This window comes from Cyprinus carpio, chromosome A23 (assembly GCF_018340385.1).
Source record: "Cyprinus carpio isolate SPL01 chromosome A23, ASM1834038v1, whole genome shotgun sequence".
In the NCBI taxonomy this organism is placed as follows: Eukaryota; Metazoa; Chordata; class Actinopteri; order Cypriniformes; family Cyprinidae; genus Cyprinus; species Cyprinus carpio.
The window spans coordinates 15,696,455-15,710,769 of record NC_056594.1 but is presented as its reverse complement, the minus strand read 5'-3'; the positions used below and the strand labels follow the sequence as shown (position 1 = coordinate 15,710,769).

Below are 14,315 nucleotides of genomic sequence, written 5' to 3'. Positions count from 1 at the left end.
TAAAACAGATTTCATAGGAGCCCTTATTATATCATTTTGAGAATGCGTATTTTGAGTGGAAGCAGAAACATGCTGTTTTGCATGCCTGTCTCTTTAAATGCAAATGAGCTGCTGGTCCCCACCCCTGCGCCATTACAGCTAATTTCTACTAAAAACATCTGTTTTGGTTCTGATTATCATGTTTATCATGCTGAAATCATGTGTTTTAAAGCATATTAGTTTAAACTTCTGATATACGGTTGTCTGAGTGCACACATACGAAGCACACGGACAGAAAGTGGCTGTCACAGCATGTGAGTAATAAACTAAGTTTTCTTTCACACACAAGTTTACGTTCAAAACACATGAGTTACAAAAACAGTCGGTTATGTCTGTGAAGGTAAACAACTAGGAAATAAATCACATGTTTATTTTAGATCTGTGTGGCAGCAGCAATATACAGTAAATAAATCAATAAAGCCACTACTCTTTTGTCACCTCTGAGGCTGGGACTCTACATAGTGTTATGTGCTCATCTGTGCAGCCAAAGGAGGAACAGTTAGCATGTTTCGCTCAAACTTTTGCCATGGCATTAGAACCGGTACATCGTTGTCACCTGCGAAAACAGAATGATCTTTTTGCCACGTCACTAGGGCAGCGAAATCAGACGTGCTTGTTTTTTTCAGAATGCAGAAAAAAAGCTGTTTGTTTGCATCATCACTTAATGTTTATTGTTCATTAATTACATTTTTATTAGTCCATTAGTTATTGCTGTTTTTTTTTGGTGCATATTTAAATTCAGTGAAAAATAGGGGAAACATGCCTTGATCATTTTAATTACATGTTTATTGTATTTCACTTGTTGTATTAAGCATTATTTATGTAATTAGCTATAATGACTGTAAGGCTAAAATTATGCTTCCTCTGATTGAAAGTCAATCAAGAACCATAATCTTAACCTTTTAAATATTAAGGTACAGCATATATTGAAAATCATTTAAAGTCTGAGAATTATGAAGCTGCATTTTATTTTGCTTTTTTTGCCCAAGCCTTGTAGGAACTAGCCAGAAAACCTTGCATAGCAATGCTCAAGTAACCATCCACAACAGCCTCACATAATCTTTGAAAAATTTTGCATGGCCAAGTGTAAAAATCTAGTTTTGTAATGAGCTCAAGGTGTTCTGCTTGCAGTGCCCTACCTTCTTTACATTGTTCTGGCAATCCTCTTAATACCTCTTTATGTGTCTGCCCTTTTGGTAGGGAACTTGTACCATCCTTTTCATATCAGTATGCACTTCTCTGAAATAGGTGGCGGGTGCATGTTCTGTTAATTACTGCTGGCATGAAATGTCACCTCGGAGATGTCTTAGTGTGTGTTTGTTAGATGTCGTAGCACAGTCCTTGCATACAATTTAATTCACCTAATCCTCTAGTGTAATTTATGACTCGTCCCTTCAGTGAAGGATGATAAAAAGATGCTGTCTAAGTTTTTGAATATTTAACTCACATTTTCTGCTGTCTCTACTGAGAGTCTTTGTTTATTAAAAGTACAGGGAACTATGAAAAAGAATGACAAGGAGTTTGTTGTCCTACATAAGCTTCCCTTAGACTATTCTGAGGGATAAAAACAGGATGCACAATGCACTGTGGGGATAAGAGAAGTGCACTTGATCCTGTGGTAAACAGAAAACATTCTGTGTGACTTATTCTGCTGTTTGAGTTTTCAAAAGTGGAGCTTTGGATTACTTGGTCATGTGGAATCACTTTATTGAGTTCTTTTCTGATTCATCCACTGATTTGTTATTATATTTATTTCCACAGACACATCTTTGCGGCTGCCATGTTTTCCGGTTTTCCTGTTTATGTTGACCTTGACCCCTGACCTTCTGCATACTCTTGGTAACCATATCATATTTATTTTAATGTACCTTTGTTTCTTTCACCTTTTTTTCCATTTTTCTCTTTATAGATCCCATGTAATGCTAATTAAACTGTGCATGCACTGTAAGAAACCGATGAAGTGTTAAGCCCCAATGTCTTGATGATGTCTACACTGGAAACATCGAAGCTTCACCTCAGAATGTTCACTTAACTTGGACCAGCTACACTGGGTATCACCAACCACCTCACAAAATGATACACATCGAAATGCATTGTGATATCATAATTAGATCACGACTGAAACTGTGGCAAATGTGTGAGAGAGAGACTTGGCGTGTCAGGGAGAGAGTGATTCCACAATATCACTTTCAATCTCTTTAGCGGTTTGCTTCACTTTTGTCCATTAGGCGCCTCATAGAAGTGTCTGACTGCACAGATTTTTGGTTTCAGCAGCTTTTTAGCTGTACCTGTTTGAAATTGACCTGTAGAAACTGATGTGAAGGTTAGGGTTATGGTTATATTTAGTAAAAACAGTATTATTTTTAAATATTACTTTAATTTAAAATTGCTTTTCTGTTTTAATTTTAAAATGTAATTTATTCCTGTGATGGCACGGCTGAATTTTCACCAGTCATAACTCCAGTCTTAAGTATCACATGATCCTTCAGAAATCATACTAATATGCTGATTGGTGTTCAAGAAAGATTTATTATTGTTATTATCAATGTTGAGGACATCTTAAAAATTTTGTGGAAACAGTGATACAGTTTTGTCAGGATTATTTGATGAATAAAAAGTTCAAAAGGGCAGTATTTATTTTAAATAGCTTTTTTTTTTTGTAACAATGTAAAAGTCACATTGATTATTGCATCCTTCCTGAATAACATTATTAATTTCTTACCTTACTCACCTTATAAAACCTTACTTACCCCAAACTTTGAATTGAAGTGTATGATTATTATTTAAATAAAATTTGATAATAAATATGTAAATGTTACTTTATTCTCAGTGGGAATCCATATAAAATGGGCTAATTTGTTTACAATGTAAACTTGTTGGCTGTTATTAAAAAAAAAAAAATCAGCATGTAAAAAATAAAATAAACAGTACGTCCATCAATTGATGTTTCCAGTGCAGATATCTTCATTCTGCTGATTTAATTGGTTTAGTTTTGTACATCATATTTACTTCCAGTGTATACGAATGCTAAATGCACAATCAGCATTACCTGACTACCCACTGTTTATTATTTAAACCTTATTTTTTTCTGTTACTGAATTACCAATTATGTTTTCCATTTTTTTCTTTCTCTTCTCTTCTGTTTTGTTTTTTCTCATGTGTGTTTCTTTGAGCTCTCAATATGTGTGTGTGTGTGTGTTTATGTGAGGGAGAGAGAGAGCGAGAGAGAGAGATGGGAGGAAGAATAATGTGTGCTGCTGTGAGATGTGTGAATTCAGCATATTGGCCTGTTTGTTTCTCGTGTCTCTCTCTAACTCTCTAGTCTTTCACAACATGCAGTGCCTAAATCTATAAGTTGACGTAAATAGAAGGCTGGATAATTCATTTATAGCTGCTTGAGTACAATCAGTAGCCAGTAATTACACTGTTACATGGCTCATATCAACAACTCCAGCATGTTCTGGTTATCTTGTAGTTATTCCGTAATTAAAATTTGATGAATGGTGACTCCCTCCAGTCAAACACTGAAGCTCCAATTGTGTGTTTGCATTGCATATAAACAGTCAAAGAGTGTGTGAGGGCTCAGTTTAGACATGAGGCAAGTTGGCAGCTTGAGTGAGAAGCCAGTTTGAAGGTTGCCACCCAATGCTATAGTCTTGCGTGTCTAAGCAAATAAAACGTCACCTCTTATCTGCGCACTGTAATAGATAACAGACAGGGACGTGCATGGCAACACTATAAGCACTGTCATACAAGCTTTATTTATTCCTGTTTTTATCTCTTCTGCCCTCTTTCAAAAATGAGAGCGAAACATCACCTCCTCCCTCGTCCTGTACGGCAGTCAGTGGTCAAAGTGTGTCGACCGATGCCCTCCAGGGTGCACTAACAAGTGCCCATCAAGCTGACCCTAAGCGTGCTCCTCTATCTCTGTCTGCCTGTCTGCCTGCCTTGATGAGCCGGCTCCTCTTGCATGTAGTGGCTGCCTCCCGTTCCCGCAGCCGACGTGTGAAGTGTGTCCAGGGTCAAGCGTATCCTCTCTCTCCTCTGCTGTATGAAGCTTCACCTTCACAGCATGCTGAACTGTCACACACATACATGCTGTGCAAGGAAACAGGCCTGTGTTGATGGGATTTCTCTTTTCGACCCTCGTTTGTTTGGCTGAATACTGAGTGCTGTCTGCTCTGCTTGTCAGCCAATGTTCTGAGAGAAGAAGTGTAGAGACGGGGCATGAGGTCTCTCTCAGCAGACAGGCAATTCCCATCATAATATGTAAGCATTGCAATGATGTCACCCGTTGATTCTAGAGTTACTCTGTCTTGCGGTGGAACACAGAAAAGGTTGCTCAACTATATTGAAAAGCCTTCATATAAACACATTAATTGTTCTGATTGAGCTTGATCTGAATGAAATGTTGATCAGTCTAAAAGGGGTGGTGTAGACCTGAAATAATCCAATCAATATGTAAAAACTATGCGTGTAAATGTCTGAATACGACTTTCTTCTCAGTCACATTAAAAATTTTGAATTATGTTGTCGTTTACTCACCTACATTGTTCCAAACCTGTATGGCTTTATTTCTTTCATGCAAAGAAAAAAAAAAAACACTTAAGAAAATGTTTAGCAGAATCTCCAAGTTGCTTTTTTTCTGGTATTCAGTGTAAGTGAATGAGGATAGATGCTTTTTGAGCTCAAAATACAAAACAAAAAAAGGTTCAAACTTGTCCATACAACAATATATTCCATATTTTTCTGAAGCCACATGATAGCTTTTTGTGACAATAGGACTGAAATATATTCTGTTTGTAGCCAAAAATGCAGACACATTGTGCCATGATGTTTTGATATCAGCGATGCCAAACTTCACCTTTTCTCTAATATACAACTAAAAACTTTTTTTTTTTTTTTTTTTTTTTCTAGCTGAGGCTCTGAATGTGAGAACATCTCCTGGCCATCTTTTTGTAAGATGGCATCAATTAGCTCCTTATCTGCCATCTTCGGATTGGACATGAACTGCAGCCAAACTGGAGGCTGTATTAAAAATAATGCCCTATATAAGATCCGATCTGCCCCGTATCTGTGCGTAAAGCTGGTGCGTGCAGAGCGGCTTTTAAAATCTCAGTTATTTCTGCTGTGCAGATGACACTCATGCACAAAGGTCACCCACTTTGTTTTTGTGCTCGGGGGGAACATCCCCTGATTTTATTAGAGAGAAGGGCCCAGACCATCACAAGCATAGAAGAAAGCAATGAGATGATGAGAGGGAGTGGGGAACGGGAGCGCAGATTATATGATGGTCCACAGAGGCTCAGAATACAAATAAGCACAGAAAGAGGAGATTAGGGGTGATCGTAAGAGTGAGGGGAGATGTTACCCTGTGGTCATGCCTCAGGTCCACATAAGCCGAATGATTCCCCACATGCTACTTCATGGCCGCCTGACAGGAGACCTATTGTCTGACAATGTGTCGATTGATAGTTTCTGTTAGAGCGTTGGTGTTTGCATATGACAAAGAGACCAGTTTCTGTTTGTATTATCAGAAGCAGGCTTGCATTAATTTCCAGACATTAATTCTTCTTTCATGAATTGTGCATGAAGCTTTTTTCTTATGGGTGGTGCTATAATCTCCACACATCAAAATGTCTGTCTCTTGTTTAAAAGCATGGGCTTTTCACATTCATCTCAGAAGATTCATGGCATCACATGTGAGCTATATTATTCTTTTGGGCCCCAGCAGACATGCTACTTTGAACCGCATAGCTATTCACATCCTAAACACCAGTCCTAGCATTGGCTGGTTTGCAGGCCCTTTTCCCTCGCTGGCCTGCTTTGTTAGCTTCAGTGTTGTATTTCAAGGCCTGATTATATGTCACTCAATTAAAAGCACATTTGGGCTAGGAGAGAGTGTTGCCATGGCTGCTGTGTGGAAGGTGGAGAGCCCCATGGTGCTTACCCAGAGTGCTCTAATTAAAACCGCTCACAGTGCCTGGAGAGGAACTGTGCCGCACTGCACAGCGCAGCCGGAGAAGTTTCACACCAAATCAATGACAGCTACAGATGCCTCTCAGATGAAATTAAAAAGGATATGCATTGCGTAAGGAGGGAAAAAAGAAATGGAGTAGTCACAAAGGACTCCTCCTGATTTGAAGCTAGCTTTGAGACAGGCTAGGATTAATACAGCTCTCCTAATATGCCACAGATTGGTGCTCCCCTGGTGGCACAGATCAGGTAAGGCCCAGTGAAGCACACGTCACTTTCTAAATGCTTCATTATTTTACACTCTGAATCCCCAGTCTAGCACTGATTTAATAAGCTCAAATATATATGGCTTTTTGAATGAATCATGCATTTTATATTGAAGCATCTTTGTCACTGTTTCTGTTTTTGAGTTTCATTTAAAAATATTTGCCCACTGGAAAACAACAGGCTGTATATTAGTGATTAATATACTGTTTGATAGACTTCTACCTTAATTTCTGTCATGAATCCCCAGTGTAAATCCTGGAACAAGCTGGTTTTGCTTTCAACAGATCCTTTGGTGTTAATATGCCAAATTAAATGCTGCCATGCTGCACAAACGAGTCCTTGAAGTATTCAAGAGTGCATGTTTCCAGTTGTTCCACACTTGTAATGCAATTTATGAGTCTCTACCCATTTAACAAAAAAATAGATGAACTACCTCCCTCGATAGCCCCATTGAACCAAATTTCTGTTTACTTTATTGCTGTCTTTTAATATGACTTTGGCTTGTGGGAGGGGTAATGTTGCACCTGTAGCATATGAGAAATGACTTACTCTCCTTTTTCTGTTTTTTAGACTGTGCTGCTTACTAAATGGCACAGTGTTGTCACATTGACCTATGGATTGATGGATGGTTTGGGATACCTCAAACTGTGAAACGCAGAACGCAGCTGAGTAGAAATGGGCAGATATGTGAGTGCTTAATCGCAGGGAGGGAAGCTGGAAGGGCGTCTGAATCGTTGTTCTGCTCGGCTCGCTGATGCCACATTTGAGTGCCTCATTCACACTTGAATAACGCAGAGATGATAAATGGTAAGGCGTTGTGACCTTTTAAACCTTGTAAGGAAACGCCTGGATGCCCCTCTTGTCCCACTGTGGAAGAAACACAAGCTCCAGTACTAAAGATCTCAGGGTGTGGTGTAGTTCAGCCACCAGGTCTAATCAGGGCAGTGGACACTTTATGGTTATTATTATTGTTATTACTACTACTATTATTATTATTATTATTATTATATAAATGTTCCACTCTTGTCAGTTTTTATTTGGACAGATTATTTATTTATATTCATTTTTTTGTGGTGGAGAAACCTGGGATTATCTGCATAAGCAGTGCACAGCTCAGGCATCTCAAATCTGAATGGAAATGAAATGAAGTAATTAGTGTTGCCAGTTTTAGCTGTACCACACTGGTGGCACTACACTGATTTCTTGTTGACCCACAGTTCTCTTACCAGAAAGAATATCCAAATGCTCACAGTTTGGTGTTAGTTGTTACTAACTAACTAACTATTCTGCATGCTCTTTAATTATTTTAAATTTAGTTTTTGATACATAAAGCAAGACACTTTATCATAGGTGGAGGGTGTACCAACTCCAGGGTATGTGGATGGTGGTAGAATTATGTTGTTTTAGTCTATTATTAGAAAACTTTTTAGATTTTTCTTTTTAGGTGGGGGGTCAGATAGGGGTGTCACAAGTTACTAATTATAACCCTTTCACTTTCACAGCTATTCAAACAGGGAATACATTATACAGAGAACATGAGCAAAGAACATTTATATTATCAAAGAACAGTATGACTGACTTCAGTCTACCTCAAATTTAAGTATTCTCAAAAAAAAAAAACCTTCCTCTTATAATCAGTGAAGCAATGTTTACACTGTTTGATGAATGAATCTCTTACTTACATAAAACCCACATCTGTACTTTGTTGTTACGAGAGAATTTGTGAGATTTGTGCACTTTATGTACCACAAACTTAAATTAGTATTTGTGTAAATTAAATTTAAAACTTTTATGTTTTGCAGACACAATTACTTTTAATTAACTGTGCTTTTCCAAGTTGTGGTATCTATTATTTTGAGATTGTTTTTAAGAATATTCAACAGCAATGTGAACCCGTGATTTACTAATATGTGTATAGAACTATGCTTTTTATTTATGCAGCCTGGGATAAACCATCAGTTACTGTTTAACCAATAAAGTCTCTTTGTTTCTTAGCCTGATGTTCAGTATCCCTGCAATATATTTTAATGGAGGCACCTGGCTTTAGCTATTTGGCATATTTTATGTAAAACAGTCAGGCATTATTGTATTATGAATTCATTCCAATTGTCAGTTAGTGACTGGGCTTATAGAGGTCTTGTAGAAATCCACATTTCCATAATATATCCTTGCATTACACATAGTGTACTGAGACTGATCATTTTTGACATGAATTCTTCTTGCCCTCCAAGTATAGGCCATCCATCTCCTTGCTCTTGTTCAAACCAGCTAAATAATGGAGTTTCTGAATGGCTGATGATGTTTTGGAGTGATATGCTCAGGTGGGCCACCTGTCTGTGCGTGAGAGGCCCTCGAGGACCAGCGAGTCTATCCAAATAAATGGCAGCCTAAAGCGAACAGCGTGGGTTAAAATAGAAAAGAGAGAAGAGCCAGCAGTTCTGCTCAGTGCAGTCAGATCAATATGAAACCTCATTACGGGAGTGTCATAGAACATTTGTGCACTTTCTGCTCCATCTAGCAGCAATTTTGCTGGATAAGCACCACTCTCATTTGCCCATTTTAAGCATTTCGTTAAAGAACAACCCACAAACACGAACATATCACTTTCAGCCTCAGGGCCCTGGCAAGGGGAGTATCCCCCCACTTCTGCTTTTACTGGACCGGACTGCCTTCCTGAGCTTGTGAGGCCGGCCAGGCAGAAAGCAGATCATAGTGTGTGTGTGTTTGTGTGTGTGTGTGTGTGTGTGAGAGAGAGAGACATGGTCTTTCACACAGGCTGGGCTTTGACACCTACTGTTAACCCTGTAATTAATCCCTCAGTAACCTAGTAAGCATGCCGCTGTGTAAACCTCTTTGTATATGTCAGGTTATTCAGTAAATCCCACCCGCTTTCTGCTTTATAGCAAACTTGACATTTTTCCGCAGCAAACATGTGGACTGGACAAATGACAAATTTCTAAAGTTTTTTTTTTATTATTATTATATTTTTAGTAATTTTTTCTTTTATTTGAAGAGAGAGTGGAAAGAAAAAGAGCAGGTAGAGGGAGATGGGAAAGGACCTTGAGCCAAGAGTTGAACGCAGATCTCCCAAAGCGCTGCTGTGCAATATGTCAGAACACTTTTTCTTTATTTTTTTCTTTTGAATTTGTGCAACCTTTTAAAATTATTTTTTCCTTCCTCTTTCTCAAATTTTATTGATAAGGGTAGTAGAAAATGCAAAAATGCATGGCTCTGACTTTTTTATTAATCTAAAAGCTTACATTTTCTGATTACAGTATTAAAGGATTTAATGTACAAAATTTAAGAAATCAATACTTATATTCTCATACATTTAGATTAGAACATTTTGGATTCTTTTAACTTCACTGGCACTCCACAGACAGAGAGCTCAGACATGCAAAAGTGGGAGCGGTTTTTATGTGAGTGAGCAAAGTGGTGAGCAGACTGCACATAACAAAGTACTTGAATAATACATGATCTGATTATAGCCAAATGAGCAAAAAATCCAGAAAGGTCATTAAATCTCGCAGATGTGATTACGGATTGAAAATCGGCCAACACCTCAGTAATGAAACCTCAAACAAATACCCCTTTCAATTCGCCCATTGGCCTGCATATTAATCATGGAGCAGAGTGTCAGGAAGAGGCTGTCTGGTCAAACCCCTATCCCCCATGAGCAGTTCTGTTGTCATTGTATTGCTCAGAAATGGCTTGATATCAAACTGGAATGACAAATAAATTGTTGGCACACAATGAAGGTTGAGCGGTTGGCTGGTGATGAGGCTGTCTAATTAAACTACAAGGCTTTTTTGAGGCTTGGTCAAGGAGAAGACCACTGTTTGTGTATGTGTGAGATGGTCTCCAGTCTGTCAGCAGGCTTTATCATGTCGTTTAGCCTCCGGCAGTATGTCACAGGCTGCTTGGATGAACAGAAACAGACAGTAATAAGATGAAATTTGGGACTTGTAGACGGATGTGTGAAGTATGATGAAAGCAGTGATCAGTGGTTTTGCTGCAATGTGTCACTGATAACATTTCATATCTCAAATTGTTTTTGTGTTCCATTAGAATCGCTTTCGCTTAATAATGAAACATCTTTGAAACCTGCCCTCCACCACCTCTTACAAGAGTGTGAGATTTTTCAGGGCCAGAGCTTGGCAAAAGGATTGATTGGCTGGGCTGTGAAGGAATCATATCGCATGGTATGTGTTTTTCTCCCTCCTCTGGCTTCAGCGCACTTGACAGCCAGCCATCAGGGAGAATGTTTTACAGATCCCAAAGAGCCCACAGACTAACTGCACATGACCTCCAGCATTGAATGATGAATGGCAAAAGAAGCTCCTCTCATCCATCCTGGCCTCAACCTCTCCACCACTTGCTCTCATTCCGCCTGAAACTCCATGAAAGGGCCCACTGGAGACTCCAGCATACGGGAAGCTTGGAATAACTCTGACACTGGCTGTTTCATCTGCTTTTGCATGTGCGGTTTACTGATATGAGCGACTCTCAATACATTTTAAATCACAGCCTCTGAATGCAGACGCTGGCAACAAAGATGGTGTTTGCAAGAACAAATATATGATAAAACACACAGCTCAGCAGCTATGCTTAACCCTACTGTGGGTGTCTCTTGGGCCAAACTCTGTATGTATGTACATCACTGGGCTTGAAGAAAGGAAAATGCAGGAAAAAATCAAGAGTAGAGCATATGTATGTTGAACAACTCAGTAGTCTTAATGGTATAAAGCCAATGGTACCAATGATAAAGAACAGAGCATAAAACAAATGCCAAATTCCACCAAAAATAAAGAAATCACCTCTCTGATTGATTAATGTTGAAATGCACCATGTTTATGCTTCTCCTTCCTGTTGAACTGCTGCATATTCACCCTAAAAGGCAGCCTGGATGGCTGTAGAAACCATTGTGAATGTGGCCTTCACAGTTAATCATAATGCCTGCACTCTCAGCTCTGATTGTATTGCTGGCTCCAGGGATCTGCCATAATTGGATCCTTGTAAGTGGGCTGGAGAAGCTAAACAACCAGATTGCTGTTTGTTTATACCTTTCATATATTAGTAACATGCCGAGACTTCTTGAGCAGACTGGGACTTGTTTTGTTACTCGCCAGGCCTAATTAGTAATTTATTCTTAACATATGCCTGGATTGTGGCCCTTTCCAGCTATTCATGATTAACTCAACTTTAATTAGAGTTATTTGTTCGTGTTGAGCTCCGCCCAGACATGCAGTTGATGGAAGAAACCAGGAGCTTGTCCAGTAAATACAGGCTAATAAAGGTGCCCTTGGTGCAACTTTTCCTGTCAGGATGTGTATCACTCATTGGGTCTGAAATTTACCATATGGCAAAAGTTTTGCCAAATTCTTGCCAGTTACACTATAGTTTTTTTAGTATTATTGTTCATTTTATGTTTGTCACATTTTCTTCATGGCAGGTCATAAAGGTGCTGTTTTAAATGGGAGACAGACGCTGGTTCATATATGGTGCTGTAAGTGACACCGTGACCTACAAGAAAAAAATAATTAGAACAAAAATATGTTTTAATGATAACAATAATGATGCAAAATGCACTTTCATAGCTGTTAAGAAATCACTTGAGTTTGGTATATTGTTAATTTTGGACTTTGATAACACAAATACAAAATCCAGTACTGAGAAGCAAAGACAAATAAGCTGTGAAAAAATACTTACATAGGTAGTGTTGAATGAATATATTTTTTCAAAAAGCAATCTTCTTAACATTCTCTGACAGGACAACTTATAAACCTGTTGCTATGCATTCAAGGTCTTTTTTTGTTTCTGTTGAAGTATCATTGTTCTTTTTACATCAGCATTGAGCCCATTTAACTTGCTGAAAAGGTCATCGTTATTGTAGCTGTACTGACAGAATAGCACCACTTAAGAGAGTTGTTTATTTTTCCTTGCATTATAAAGAGCCTCTCTATCTTCTCATCTCCGTGTTGTCTTCCACGTAACAGACAGATATCCTTGCGAGCACAGGATTAATGTCACATGAATTAAACTCAAACATACTGATCTCTCACCATGTACTTCATTGCCCTCATAACTTAATCAAATGGGTGTGCATTAATTTCAGATTAATATCCTCTCTGTATTTGTATCTGATATCTCTTTGGAAGTTTCATGTCACCTTGGGGAACAGGAAATGTTCTCATCAACTGTACGTGTGCAGCCCCAGGCCAAGTTACATCTGTGGAACTTCCCAAGGCTTATCTAAGTGTTTCCCATTTCAAACCTCTCCATTCCAAAAAGTGGTAATTAAAAATGGATTGCTTCCCATTAAACACCCTGATGGACTTCACAGGGGCCACAGTTGGAAAGGGGGGCATTATTCACGTGCTGCGGTGTCCCACAGATAAAGCTCATTTTCTCTAGCAGTAGGATAGAGAGAGCTGGAAAACAGGACAATTTTCCTTTGGCCTCGAATGGGCCCCACAGGGTGGCTGTCATTTACTTTAAGGTCACTTGGAAAAATGGTATTTTAGTAGTGTTTGACTGTTTGTTGGTCCTGGTACAAATGACAGCCTCCTGCTGTTTTGGTCTGTTCCATGCTATGAACTGAAATTTTTAGAAAAAAAAAATGCATTTTTCATATTCATAAAACCTATTTTTCCTGGACATGTCCTGGCCAGGATTTCTAAATTGCCTAAATTTCTAAAATTTGCATTGGTTTGACCGTTCTCTGTATATCCCACCTTCTCGCATGCAATGATTGGTTGATTATGTACAATGTCTGCATGCTATTGGTCAAAATTCTTTTCAGTCTTTACTTTCAGCAAGTATGAAACCAATAAAAAACAAAACCAAAAGGTGTGTTCGGCTTGAAGTGGTGCTGCGCAGATCGATCGGTGTGTGACAACAAAGTACAGATAGAGAGCGATTCAACAGCATGCAGAGCGTCTGCTCTCTAGAGCTCTTGTGGTACTTTGATGTCAAACACTGATCGATCTGTGCAGCGCTGCTTCAAGCCGAACAAACCTATAACCTGGACAATTTAGGCAATTTAGAAATCCCGGCCAGGACATATCCGGGAAATAGAGGACATAAGGTCACCCTAGCTAACACAATTGGAATCAAATACTAGAATCAAGTTCCTGTGTTTCTTAGGATGCAGCATGAGTAAGCTGCCACACTGCCTACATAGTGTTTTCTCTGGTTTACAACAAAACATCTCTCAGCAGAGTCTTAATTTCCTGGACAGCTTAAGGCTGTTAGAGTTAACCTGTGTTAGTACTTATCTGCATCATGGCTCTAGAGAAGGTCATTCTATCATTTCTCCATGAGGGACTCCACACAGACCAGTGTACTGAAAGGAGCTGTGAGCCTCTGCATTCTGTGTGGGGGGTGTAGGCTGTCTTCACACCTAACTCTGCTAGTGCAAAATGGAGACAAGCTGCCTTGCTAGCACCTGCCAACCTCTGATGTCTAATCACTTCTCACTGTAAAAATTGTGAAGTCCAAATTAGTGGGCAACTAATTGAAAAATGAAAGGGTTACTTGCGATTGTGTTATCAATTGGAAACATTCATTTAGTGGTAGAGCTTTGGCTCTTTTTCTATTGATTCAGAGCAGGAGTATAAATCACCCAGCTGTGCTCACATTTAACCTCACAAATACTAACATTTAGACTAGACTGCAGGTAGAAATATGGTTATGGGTAATTATATCCATGTCGATAGAGCATTCAGTATCCAAGTTTGTGTGTTTTTGTGTGTGTAAACCTAATTATGGAGATTGAAAATGGCATCTTGTTAGGTGTGTATGTTTCAGGCAGGAGCAGTGTAAAGCCTCACCTTGTTTATCCTTGTAATTATTCTGTCTTAGAACTCAGTATGAAGGGACCCTAGAAAACACATGAGCCCTGGGACTGAGAGGATGTTTTTATGCAACAACCAGAGACACAGAACAAATGAGCTCTTCAGCTTCAGTTGAATTCAGCTGAGATGAACTTGGTAGAGAGCAGCCTTTTTTTCATTAAATCCCTCTTCCTCATC

General features: G+C 39.0%; 1 protein-coding gene across 10 annotated transcripts in view; it reads left to right on the top strand.

Annotated features, from left to right (window-relative positions):
* LOC109088860 (calmodulin-binding transcription activator 1-like) overlaps positions 1 to 14,315 on the top strand; it is a 342,437-nt gene that overhangs the window by 61,739 nt on the left and 266,383 nt on the right. For 2 of the 10 annotated variants that reach the window (XM_042713389.1, XM_042713388.1), the window contains exon 3: positions 1,801 to 1,878. The exons of the other annotated variants lie outside the window; for them this stretch is intronic. The gene's annotated coding sequence lies outside the window, so the exon portion shown is untranslated. The remainder of the gene's footprint in view (positions 1 to 1,800; positions 1,879 to 14,315) is intronic. 10 annotated transcript variants of the gene reach the window in all.